This window comes from Pipra filicauda, unplaced genomic scaffold (genome assembly GCF_003945595.2).
Source record: "Pipra filicauda isolate LSUMZ 115617 unplaced genomic scaffold, ASM394559v2 scaffold207_size1410395_pilon, whole genome shotgun sequence".
NCBI lineage: Eukaryota > Metazoa > Chordata > Aves > Passeriformes > Pipridae > Pipra > Pipra filicauda.
This window is the reverse complement of record NW_024104318.1, coordinates 1,111,444-1,124,225: the sequence shown is the minus strand read 5'-3', so window position 1 is coordinate 1,124,225 and position 12,782 is coordinate 1,111,444. Positions and strand designations below refer to the sequence as shown.

At 37.1% G+C, this 12,782-nt stretch overlaps 1 long non-coding RNA gene across 1 annotated transcript in view; it reads left to right on the top strand.

The window, feature by feature from the left end:
- Window positions 1-7,909, top strand: part of LOC113989448 — a 102,705-nt gene extending 94,796 nt beyond the window's left edge. Inside the window, exon 2 of the long non-coding RNA XR_003541272.2 lies at window positions 5,759-7,909. This is a non-coding gene — a long non-coding RNA (uncharacterized LOC113989448). The remainder of the gene's footprint in view (window positions 1-5,758) is intronic.
- Window positions 7,910-12,782: the final 4,873 nt, after the last annotated feature.

Sequence of the window (12,782 nt, the reverse complement as noted above, 5' to 3'; positions counted from 1 at the left end):
TTATTTTACCAAACATGGACCAATATAGACAAACAACATAGCTCAACAAGCATTTTTTTTCTGCTTTTGACCCTAACAGATTTCAAAAGCTAAAGGCTTTGTTGTTTCTAATTGCTCAAACTATTGTTCTTGTTTATAAAAATGTATTTCTACGTAAACACCCATAAAGACCCAACTATAAATAAATGTCTGCAAATTAAAGTAGATGAATGAACCTTGGAAGACTAACTTCGACAAACACCCAATTTCCAACATTTTTGGAAAAGTTAGGGGTTTTTTTAATTTAATTTGTAAAGTATCGTATGTCACAGCCACAAGACTCAGTAGAACTAAAAGTGCACTATTTGGGTCTACATAAACTGTTTTATTCTTTTTTTTCCTATCACTTGTTAGATATTTAACATCTCTCTTCTCCTCTCCTTCTACCCCATCCCAGGGTCCTGCAAAGCTTTGCATGGATCTGTGCTCCCCAGATTTCAAGATGATTTTGCTGAATGGCAGACTAATGTTTTTGTGGGTTTGGTTTTGTTAAGTTTGGTTTGAATGTGGTTTTGTTTGATTTTGGGGGGGATTGTTTTTTTCTTAATTCGAGGACAGCCAAGAAAATATTTTGAAAGAGCAGATTCATAAATATGTTGATACTTTTTACAGCATTCAGTTGTTTGAATATTCTTAATGATGGATATAAAATAGCTCAGGATGGAATTTAGATGGAATGAATTTTTATTTTTTTTTTTTTAACTAAAGTGACTATGAGAGTGTATATAATTTAATTCTCCTGATTTAGCAGAAAAATATAACCTATGTGCTACTGAAGGTGAGAGGATTAGACTTCTAATTTTTTTCAAAATCTCTAGTACTGCATTTCTCATAGAAAGTCAAAATGGAATTGAAAATAAGAAGTTGTGAACTAGACAACTAGATAAAGTTGTTAAAATTTCCAGGAAGATAAATATAAAATGAAAAATTTCTAAACTCCTGTACAAAAGGATTTTTTTTTAAAGTAGCTTTGCTTATTCCTTAGATGAAAAGATTTTTAAGAGTTTTAAATTAATTTGACTCATGGAGGTGTTTTGCCTAAATCGGTAGCATTTTAGACTTGAAACTGTTCATAGATGGGTATTTATTCTCCTCTAAATGTTATCAGTAGGGAATTATTTTCCTTTAAAGGAAGTTTATATTAATATTTAAGGGAATTTTGCAACTTCTGTTCATTAATTGTAGAATATGCCCAAGTGCCTATGAAAAAAAACGATAATGGTATTGATATTTCATTCTGAAGGGTCTCAAAACAATTTACAGATTGGTAGTATAGCTACACTGAAATGCACCCAGCTTCTTGGTGGAACATGGCAGCTGTTTAATAGCCCATAGCAAAACTACACAACAGCAGGTTGTACAAAAAGAGATGAATATGGATCAAATACAAATCGGCAGCGAAGGATTAGGTACTGTACTCTAATTAAAGTTAGGTGAGGTGGACTTCCACTAGAATATTGAGTCTGTGTATGAAGTGCCACACTTTATCTGACCTAGTGGAATGACCTGTGGTTAGTCCATCTGAAAGAGAGGCAGAAGGCTGTTTACTGAAATGTAGTCCCTGATATATACTGCAGACCAGTGTTTGACAAAAAAATTTAACTGTGAATATTTTGCTTTTTTTCCTTGCAGAGGGATTTATTAAAAACATTTGATGTTAAAATGAGTGCCTGATAGGGGTGTTGGGCAGATGTGGCAATAGGTTTTGAGGGGGATGGCAAAATTTTGGGGGCTTGACTACTTAGTTTTAGTAATTACTTTTTAGAGAAAACTGAGCTACTGGAGGAAGCTGTGTTCCTAACAGCTCCCTGAGTTGTGATGGCTGAGAGGTAGTATTTTTGTAGATATAGAGTTTTTATTTGCTAGGAAAAAGATAAAAGCAAGAAAGGCAACAAGATGCTATTAGACAACAATTTCTTTACATCACTGTTGGCTTGAGCTGAATTTTGACCTGTAACTAACGCAGGCTGTATGATCTATAGGTCTAGCACGTTCCATTGGAACTTATTTTTACCATTTTTTATATAATACATGAAGATCTTTAAACTTTTTTTTCTCTAGGAAAGTGTATAGAGGTCCAAGTGTAACATAGCTCTCTGCGAAACATGCCCAATTTAAAAGGAGCTAACATGACTTGAACTTTTTCATGTGTTTTAGTATGCATGTATGTATTTATTTATTTATTTGGATAATTGGGTTTTCCCTCAGCTAAGGAAAAGCTGGTGTTGCTGACATTACAATGTGTTTGTGAAGAAAGACTGATACCACAACACATGCAGGCAACTGCAAGGTCATTACTTACCCAGCATAATTAGAACATCCATTCCAAAGGGTGAAAACATTTAAAAGATAAAGAGTGAATTTAAAAAGGATTCTTCTCAATGCATTTTTTTCATAATTATAGTTTTAACAGCTTGTGGTGATGGTAGAATCAGCTACTTAAGAAAAATTAGAAGCCTCATTCAGGGAAGATGATCCCTCAAGAGACCTTGTGTTGTCATTTCTTAAGAACCTTGAGCAGAAACCTCATTCAGGATGCTGTGTATTGTTTTGATGTATAGCTTATTATGGCCAATGCTGGATATTTTAATTAAAAAACACCAGAACAGCCACAACTGTATTGTTTTCCCCTATTCCTCCCCTTGCCTGTGTGCAAAAGCACAAGTGTTCTCTTGCCCCTGAACTACAAGGAAAGAATACCATAGCAGAAAGGCAGAAAAGAAGCACTAGCTTTCCTAAATTCACACGTGAAATATCTTAGCATCAAAATTCTCACACAAACCTTTTGTGTAGTTGCCAAAGGGAGGTGGGAAGAGGAAAAACAAAACAAAAGAAAAAACCACACCAGTCACTGCATTTAATTTATGAGTGAGATTATTGTTTTACAAATAACCTTCATGATAAATAAGGTCTCATGGCAACATTTTCAACTGCGCTTTTATCAAGACTCTCTGAGCAGTGTGTGTAATATGCCTGGCAATCGAATCACAGCTGTGTGCCTGGGTAGGGAATCTCTGCGGAGACAACACTTCCTTAATTTAAACAATTGTAGGCTGCAGGATTTCAAAAATTTCAGCTGACTTTAACTGTCACTAGCCCAAGCACCTTTATCCCCAGGCGAGCAGCAGCAGCTGGATTTCATTTCCTGCTGCCAGACTGTCCGACATCTTTGCTGAACATCCCAGGAACAGAGCATCTTTACTTTAAGGATTTTATTCAAGGTGACAGCTCCTCACACTTTAGCGTTCAGATCACCTCAAGTAGCTGAGATATCAGTGAAAATGAGAGCACTTCTCCAGCAAACTCCAAATTTAGATTGACTGAGGTTATCCTTAGGCCTCTAGACCCAGCCTCCACAACAGCACAGGGCTGCCAGTAACTTTAAAACTACAGTGGAGTTTGTAATGATGTCTGGGGAGAAATAATCTGCCAGAGCAGTGGAGAATACTATAAGCGATAGGAAATGATGTCAGATTTAGTTAGGGCTGGAGACAGTGTTAGAATATACTTGGCATAATATGGCACCGGTATCTCTGTCAGCATCTCTGTTTTCTGTCACCGCACACAATCCCGGGCCTGTCTGTAGCCCTGACAGTGTCTTTTCAGATCAGGTTATTGCCAACTTGGAGACTGGCTCAGCGCAGCACCATACAGCCCCCTTTGTTTGAAGTCTGCCCTTTTGTCATTAATGCACTTGATGTCTATTTAAATCTGACGGTGAATGCAGTATCTGTTTTCCTGTCAAGAGATCATTGACAATATTAATACCTCATGTCCTTGCCTCATTTTCTAAGCACTGACACCTAGCTATAGTCTCCAGCATTCATCAAACAGCACTCTCTCACCAGCATCTCTATAAACAGTCTTGCTTCCAGTCCTTAAGAAATGCGGCAGACCTCAAACAAGACTTTTATCAATGCCAGCGAAAAAGGAGTCTGAAGAATGCCATTAATAAACTGCTCATATCCTTTGCATTTAGAGCTCTAAATGGCCTTGTTACCAACCTAATGCCTGCTGCAGCCTGACTTGGGATATCTTTTTAGGGGACGAAAATCTTGTTCATTAGATGCTTGTTTAGGAATGCTAAACTGCTCCACTAGTCAAATTATTGAAATTGAAATTATTGAAATTGAAATTATTGAAATTGAAATTATTGAAATTGAAATTATTGAAATTGAAATTATTGAAATTGAAATTATTGAAGAAAGCTCTATGGAGGAGGGCAAAGGGATTGGACACTGCACCATATACTCCCCATCTGTGTTATCCTGAAGAGGAATGTTTTTCACAACAAATGACAGACCTATCAATTTTTCTCCCCACCCTCATAGGAATGTGTTACCATCCTGATGTCTTAGAAAGAAAGAAGAGCATTAATCTTGCACAACCCATGCCTTCCAAAGCTTTAGGATCTTATCTGACAGATGTTATACTGGAAAAAAATGGATGCAGATTATAAAAGCTTGTATAGTGAATTCATACTGCAGGTGGGCACAGTATTTGCTATGGGAGTCTTGGAAATCTAAAACAACAATGAATTGAGGCTCTGCTCCTCCCCTGTCTTTACCCTTTATGTAAGGCAGTGTTTGTCCCCTTTGGGGTAGGTTATGTTTGCCCTTATAGAGGTGAGCTAGGTACTTGCAGAGTGACTGCTCTGTTAAGACACTCCCAAGGTAGAGGAGACCCTTCCACCTTCTTTCTGTTCGTGGGAGATGACTTTAATTTGACTATACATGTGTGAGGGCTCAAAGAATAACTCTGCTAGTAAAATTTAGCATCTTTGAGGATGTTCTCAGGTGGGATGTGACTGTGAACTTACGCTTTCACATACCACTTAGTACCACCAGAGGGGATGCTTTTGAATAAGGTAGTGAGATTTGCAGGTACGTGTGTCTCACCCGCAGCAGTTAAGGCTTCCTCAGGCATCTTTCTGCCTGTACTCACTGAGAATAACACACCTTGTTTCCCAAAACCAGTATTCTGGATAATTTTTGAAAGCATACTCCATATGCCAATATGTAACATAATTATAATTGTATCTTTCTCATGGAATGTTGTGATGGTGTTCTGAGAAATACTTTGGAAATGTTTTTACTAAATGTTTGTTTGTATGCTGGAGTCTGGAGGGCTAACTGTTCTAGCCCGTGTCTGTTGATGACTTCCCATGCAGATTTCAGCCGGTCACTTCACTTCGCTGTCACTGGAAAGCAGGAATGGCTTTAGGTGTTTGCAGTACGACTCTGTGAAAGTTTGAAGGGTTCTTCCAGGATCCACATTAAACTGTAATTATTTGCTGGTTTTTTTTTTCCTTTTTGGTTTCATTCACCAGGAAAACCTTTTAAATAAATAGCAGGAACAGAACAGAAAGCACAAAATATAACTTCAACCCAGACTTTCTGTTTTTCAAAAGCAGAAGAGAGGTGCTGTGATTTAAAATGCAGTATGTGATGTTTCAGTGTTATGTAGTTCTGATTTTGAGGAGACTTGTGGATTTTTGTTTAACAGGATAGGTCATGCATGTATTTGAACACATGTTTTCCCAGTGGATTCAAAACTGCTGTTTGAAATGGCAATACTGAATATTTCAAATACACAAACTTTCTTTTGCAGGAAAAGAGAAAATTGCTCCCTTCCTTCCTTCAAATTTCCCTAGTTATGTGCTTTATTGCATATTATGCCACTTCAGTCCTAACTGTAATTAATTTCCTTTTTATTGTAGGCATTCTGGGGAAATGTCGCTACATTTACTACGGAAAACATTCTGAGGGCAACAGATTCATCCGAGATGACCAGCTATAAAACACAGTGCTGTGGTGCCTCTTCGATCCCTCCACATGAGAAGCACAAATTGCATCTAAATTTTAAGCGTGTAACTGAAGTCCTCTAGTGCCTTCTGCTGACTTTGCCAAGCCTGTCAAGATCATCCTTCTATCTTAGTCTGAGTAGTCACATAGAGATTGACATGATTGCCTTTAAGCAGGTTCCATCCACCAGTGTGACAGACAGCTGCAGCCGAGCACCCGGCCTGACAGGAGGAGCACTGTGATGGATTGCCTGGTCCAATTGCTGCTCCAGAAGAGCAGGGGTCACACCTGGGGCTGCAGTGAGCATGCTCCAGCGCTCGGCGCCTCCGCAAACGCAGCGCGTTTATCTCCGGCTTGCCTGTTGAGAGAAAGTGGCTGCTGATATCAAAGTGTTTATAAAAGAGGGAGGCTGTAATTTCAGATGAAAAAGCCCTTATCTGTTCTTATTTTTTTCCCTGTGAATTAAGTGCTTGTGTTTCTGTCATCTCATACATGCCTACACAAATCCGTTCACGGTTTGGTAGGACCCCACTCACCCCTAAATGATCCTAGGCAGGTTATTTTGTCTTTCAACGGGGGAAAAATATATCCTGAAAATATTTTGGCCATGCAAAGTACTATTGATTTGTATAGTTGTTTATATGCAAAGGAAAAAAGATTTAAGTAATTTCCCAGACAAACAAAATTTGCTAATTCTTAAATTACATCTCAACATTTACTCACTCTTACCTTCAGAAAAGTGAACATTTCTTAATGCTGGCACAGCTTAACTGTATATGCTTGGAAGAAGCCCTCATTAGTGATATTGACAATGTGCATTATTCCTGGTTTGTTGAACAAGATATTTTTAACTTTTAGGGACTATGTTTAGAATTAAATGCTTAAATCTAAGTAGGGGGGGAAAGTGCCTAAAAGGAGTGATATAATCTGCCACCAGATGCATAGGATTATTCAGAGGGGAGAAAAATCAACAAAAGTAAACATAATTAGCAGCTTTACTAATATAGAGAGACAAGTTCTGAATAATCCCTTTTGATGTCTACGTAGGAAAGGCTATTGTCAAATTTTCAGTCAGAAAAATAAAAATTCATGGCAAATTTCCTACTTTTCTGATAACGAGGTTGAATATATTAGAATCATGAACTCGTTACTGTGAAAAAAGTCCCATACTTCATGCATATATTAAGTGCTACTAGATACAATGTGATTGTCCAAGGAATATGCAAAAATTCTGACCTCTGGACTGTTCCAAACCCATGCATATTGGTCCCAGTTGAGAGCTATCACTGCCTAGCTGTTCTTGGTTTGTTTAAAATTGCTTGGTGGCCTTTATTCACTTTCCTGGTTGAAAAAAAATGTCAGTTTTTAGAAACTGCCTACTTTGGGGGTCTATTATCAGCTAGTGTTACAGGTGGAAGTGAACTGGACATTGAAGTCAATTGTGAAATTGGGTTTGACTGATGAAATAGAATGAGACACTGGCAGAGTGCCAAAGGAAAGCTTGCTGCTGCTGAGCATGTTAGGCCTTACTCAGTAAATGGAAGCCTTTGCTCATTCTGAAAGTCTATAATAAATCTTTAACAGATATTTAAAGTCAGTGATGAACGTAGAACAATCTAGTTCACACCACTTAGGGTTCAAATTGAGCTCTGAGCTGTTTGCCATGCAAATTGGTGTCTGTAAAGCACATTTTGGCCACCTACAGTGCCTCTTCTAATGTCATGTGACTACAAATGAAATGCCAATTCACTTTAGAAGTCCTAGGAGATATTGGATAAATGAAAACTACATGCCTCTTTCTTTAATCAAAAATATAATTAGAAATATTTAGGGCACTTGTCCTTTCTCTTGGTTACCAAAATAACAGCAGTCCTAGTTTGCTCCTATTATGTTGTCCGTTTTGAAGTCTCCACACATTTTGGCCATGGCAATATTACAGGCAGCAGGGTTCTGAGCAGGGGTGTTTGGAATAACCTAATGTCACTTTCAGTCTGGTTGCATATATGTTCTTGTCTTTATAAAGGCTTTAACCCTGCCTCAAACAATAAACAGCACTTGCAAACTGACCGCATGATTTTTCCATCTTTATTTTGCTTGTTTACTTTTCCTAATGTCAAAACCATTTGTATCATTTTCAGGAGCATTTTCTTCCTAGCAAAGCTTTGGAGGCAAAAATATTTTTGGAAGGAAATGTGAACAAAGTGTCTTCCACTTTGGTTTTTGTTTTCACTTGAGGGATTATATACCTATAGTTAAATATGGTAAAGCCCTAATTAAAATTTGCTTAAAAGGAATTCATATTAAATGTGTCTGGTTCTGGAAAATCAAAAGGATAATCTATGAATAATTATTTTATCTTACTAACATGTATTAGGACATTATTTAAAAACATGCATGGATGCTTATTACTGTTTATGCTAAAATAATTTTTTTTGATAGGTGGAGCATTTTATTTTCAGCTGTGTTCTGCTGAAATTCTGCTTTAAGAGATGGCAAACTTTTCAAACCTGGGGCTGCTATCTACACTTGGTTCTTTCCTCAGTGGGAATTGTGCCTGTGTTTCTTAACTGAGCTATCATTTAGGATGAAAGTCGCAGCAGAGTAATCTAAGAAGAGATTCCACACTCTCTCCTTTGCTCCCCCTTCTCCATACATGACACATCTTTCCCTCCTGAGATTCACTAGGCTATTAAAAATAGAAGATTTGCCTACAAAGTTATCAAGGTTTTAAAATATGTATCTTTCAAAGGAACCACTGCATTCTTAGTTCTTTATGTTGCAACAAGAAAAATTTGACCAGTCACGTTTCTCGACAATTAACAATGTTTGAAATCTAAATCAAATACTAAAAATTTAATAAAAAATAAAAATTATCCAAGCTTCTGTCTTAGGTTCAGTCTTGTGATGACCAGTACTTTGCCTTTTGGAAGACATCACGTCTTCACAAATGAAGACTAGAAGGATATGCTTTTACTAGGAGATGCCTATAGAAGCTGTACTTACTACATTCCTAACTTTATGTATTGAAAATATTAATTCCTAATCTTATAATTAAAAACAAGAAAAAGATCCAAACTGAAATGTTGAAATGAAAGTCCAAAGATGAATGACCTTCAGTGAAAATCCTGCTGTTATGGATACACAAACCTAACTTTAGAGCACATGGGCTCTAATTGAATCTGTTGCATGCATAAATGATTTATGGCATTGCTGAAAGTATGTTACCACTGAAACCACTTTTTCCTTTGTTAGGCCTGACTCTCACAGTAGTTATTCTAGTATTTGCCTTACTCAAACTGTGAGTCCCTTTGAAATCAATGTATCAGCCATGAAAATTAGGGTTACTAACTTTTGGAGGGCTGATAGGCTGCTCACTTTTTAATGCATTTGGTTCTTTGAGTAGAATATGATTGCTGAGTGTTTGATCCTTGCATCTTCTTTGCAGTTGAAAGACCTCTGTATGTTGGTGTAAGGTTGCTCCCATTTAAGTGAGAAGAAAGAAGCAAACCTGTCTGTGCTTTTAAAAATGCTTTCTGTAAATTACAGGTTTCACTTGCTGCCAGTGGATATATTAATATTTTTTATTCCTGCCAACAATATGAGTATGTTGGGAAATGTTTGCCCCCAGCAAAACTTTGCTAGATGCAGCCTTTGTGGTGAGGTTCTGAATCAACCCGTTTTATACTGACTCACACTGAGTCTTACCATATATTTCTTCTTTATGTGGTGTGATAGTTGGCACATGAGTCTCTGCTTGCCCAGTTCATGAAAGTTTATTTTCTTTATTCTGTGTAGAGCTGTCTGTCTTTTTGCTTTGTTAAATGGTTGGCATATGTGAAAGAAAAAGATGAAATTCAGCTTTCCAGAAGTGTAACCATATAGCCAAGATTGAGTCTGTTTGTTTGACACATAGATTTCTAAGCATCCATTTGCAGGTTCAGTCTGTGGAATCTGACAGTGAATCAGGTGATATGAAGTCAGAGGTCTTGCATGGCTTTCTGGCTGTTGTCCTCTGTTCCTAATGATCTCTAGCTGTGTCCTTAGCTGTTTCAATTGCCATGTCATTGCACTGCAAGCAATTGTTACTTGTAGTGTAACAATTGAAATGCATAGTTTGCTTTTTCAGTGTTTTTATATGTACACCTGGTAACTGTTACATCTCAGTGGCTAGTCTTTTTCTGCTAGTTAGTTAAAATCTGCTTTCTGCAGTCCTTTCTACTTCAAGTAATGGGAATAAAACAAAGAAACCAAGATGTGATTTTGATAAAACAAGCCATTAAAGATGTTACTATGGGACGAAGCCTGTGCTAAAACTCTGTGGGACAGATGCGCAATATTATATAAATAAGCATATCTAAATGGCTTGAAGGACCCAAGATATCTCCTGATTTGGAGCCTTCTTGGAGTTAGCCTGTGATTGTGAACATCTGATAGAACCTTTGATTTCCTTATGCCACTCTGATGGCATTATCTGGTTAGAGAATGTTGTTTTACTTAAAATGAGTTAATTCTCATTTTACTTCTAATATTATCCAAGTACCTTACCAAGACCTTGGATTACAAGTGAGTTAGGCCTGAGAAAAAATAGCTTCTTCCAATGATTTATGACCTGCCCTTAAGAAGTCTTCAGAGTATTTTCTTTGGCGTTTGCTATGTGAGAACATTCGGGATATAGTCAGCACTCCTACTTCATCAAAACTGGCTGAATTAATATACTTTCCATATGCAGTACTAAAGCAGCTGAATCTTTCTAAAAGTTACCTTTTAGGTTAGGTGACTCTGATGGACTTGCCTCTGGTGGTGGTGTCAACCTGAAGCTGACCCTTGCTTAGAGTTGCTGACAATTAGATTAAGGCTTCAGATCAGGATTTTCACAAGCCTTCAAGGAGCAGATATTTTTAAGGACAAGCTAAGTCGTGGTCATGGCACATTCACAAAATATCATCATCATCTCAGCATCCTCAGCATTTTAAGGGAACAGCATCTTGGAAAATATGTTTAGTTCTAGTTTAGTTGTGTTTGTAGGTTTTAATGTAAATTATATTCTACATTATAACATTACATGCAGTTTTTAGGCTGTGAGAGCAAAGTTTCTAAATGTGTTCAAAACATTCTCCCAGCACAAGTTTAAAATTTCTTGCAAATATTTTGCATTCTGATTGAAAGTTTTGCTGCCAATTCAAAAAAGAAAACTGTAAAGTCAAGGGTTGGTTTTTTGGTTTTCTTTTTTTTTTTTTTTTAACCTAGTTTTATCTTAATCCTGAACTTTTATAACAGATCATCTCACATCTCAACCACAATTCCATAGATCCTCTTAGAACAGAAATTATCCTTATGGTAAAATAGCTTTATAGTAAAACATATAGGAAGGAATCTGTTTGGAAATTACAGTATTAAATGTAAGCTTTAATTCATTATTTTATTTGGAAATAGAGAGGAGCTTCAGAGGATCTCTTTAGATCATACTCTGGAGAACATAAGTGGCAGAAGTGTGCAGCTTAAGAAATTCTACATTACTTTTACATTGGAATGGGGGAAATCAAATCAAGAATACCAAGGTAACCAAAATTGATATTACTAGCATCATTTTTATCTGCAATTGCCCTCCTACTTTTGAATTAGCACTATTTTTGCAATTGAGTATTTAAGATTCAATGTAGGGAAAACAAAGAAAGGAGATTTCTGAAGACAATCTGCAATTCATTTTATAGTTTACTCTGATTTTATAAGACCTTTGAAACAATGTGAGCACTCAATTAGCCAGCGTTCAGTGTATCAACCAAGTAAGCAGACAGTTGTGGACTTCAGGGAATTTTCAAACACACATGCTGTTCAACCTTAGCAATTTTCATTTACCTAGGAATTGTTTTCAGAAATTCCCTTATAATGAAATTTCTGTTTAAGTTGATAGCTGTAAATGAGGGCACAGTTGCTTCATTTCCTTTTGACAATAAGCCAAATTCATCCCTGGTGGAACTCCATTGATTTAACTCTACTTGAGCTAAGCTACATTGGGGATGAATTTGACCCAGCTTGAGATTTTTTTTTTATTCATCTTTTCTTTAATTTCCTTTAGCTTAGTTGTCGATTTAGGGCTGGTCAGAGGATTACAATACAAGAGAGGGGAAAAGCAAAACTTCTCTGCTCAAGAGTCATTTCCTTTTTAATACCCTACTGATTTAACCATGACTTGTAATGTGTTTCAGGTAGCCAAATTTCAACATCAATTTTGGAAGAAAGTTCACTATACTTTGAGTCTCTTTCCTTGGCTACTTCCCAAACCACCAAATCACCACCTACTATACAATGCACATATTATAAAAGGCAATGCTAATGTCAATGCACTGGGAAACGATCTGGATAAACTACAGTTGTCATGTAGTGCCTGATATGATTAACTTGAGCTTCACTGATTACACTCCTCTTTGTCCATTCAGATGGTGGTGGAGCTTCGAGAACTCAACATCTGTAATGCCTAACATATCTGCCCCCGCAGCTACTGCTTGCCGTACTTGGATTTCTGAGAGTCTTGCATGATTTCTGTCCACATGGTGCTCATGCCAGTCTTTCTTTTTCTTATAAGTTTTGGTTATTGTGGGTTCACACCCAATAAGTTTCAAGTTTGAGCAAAAGCTGAAAGCATTGTTCAGCCAAAATCACTGCTGAGCTGTATGTGGTTTTCATCTGAATCTGTAAACCCACTATGTTCACTGAGGGGTTAGCAAAACCGGCCTGAATGTCAAACCTCTAGCAGCTCTCCCAAATCAGGCTAGTTCTGGGTTTCATTACGAAAAGATTGCACAGCTTTAGCTAAGCCTTCATTTTCCACTTTCAGATAAATGCTTTTTCAGCTGTATTTATGAGGCTTAAGATTAAAAAAAACACCCCTACCAGCTGTTAATGTTAATCACAAGGTTATATCATAAGCACATTCTAAGT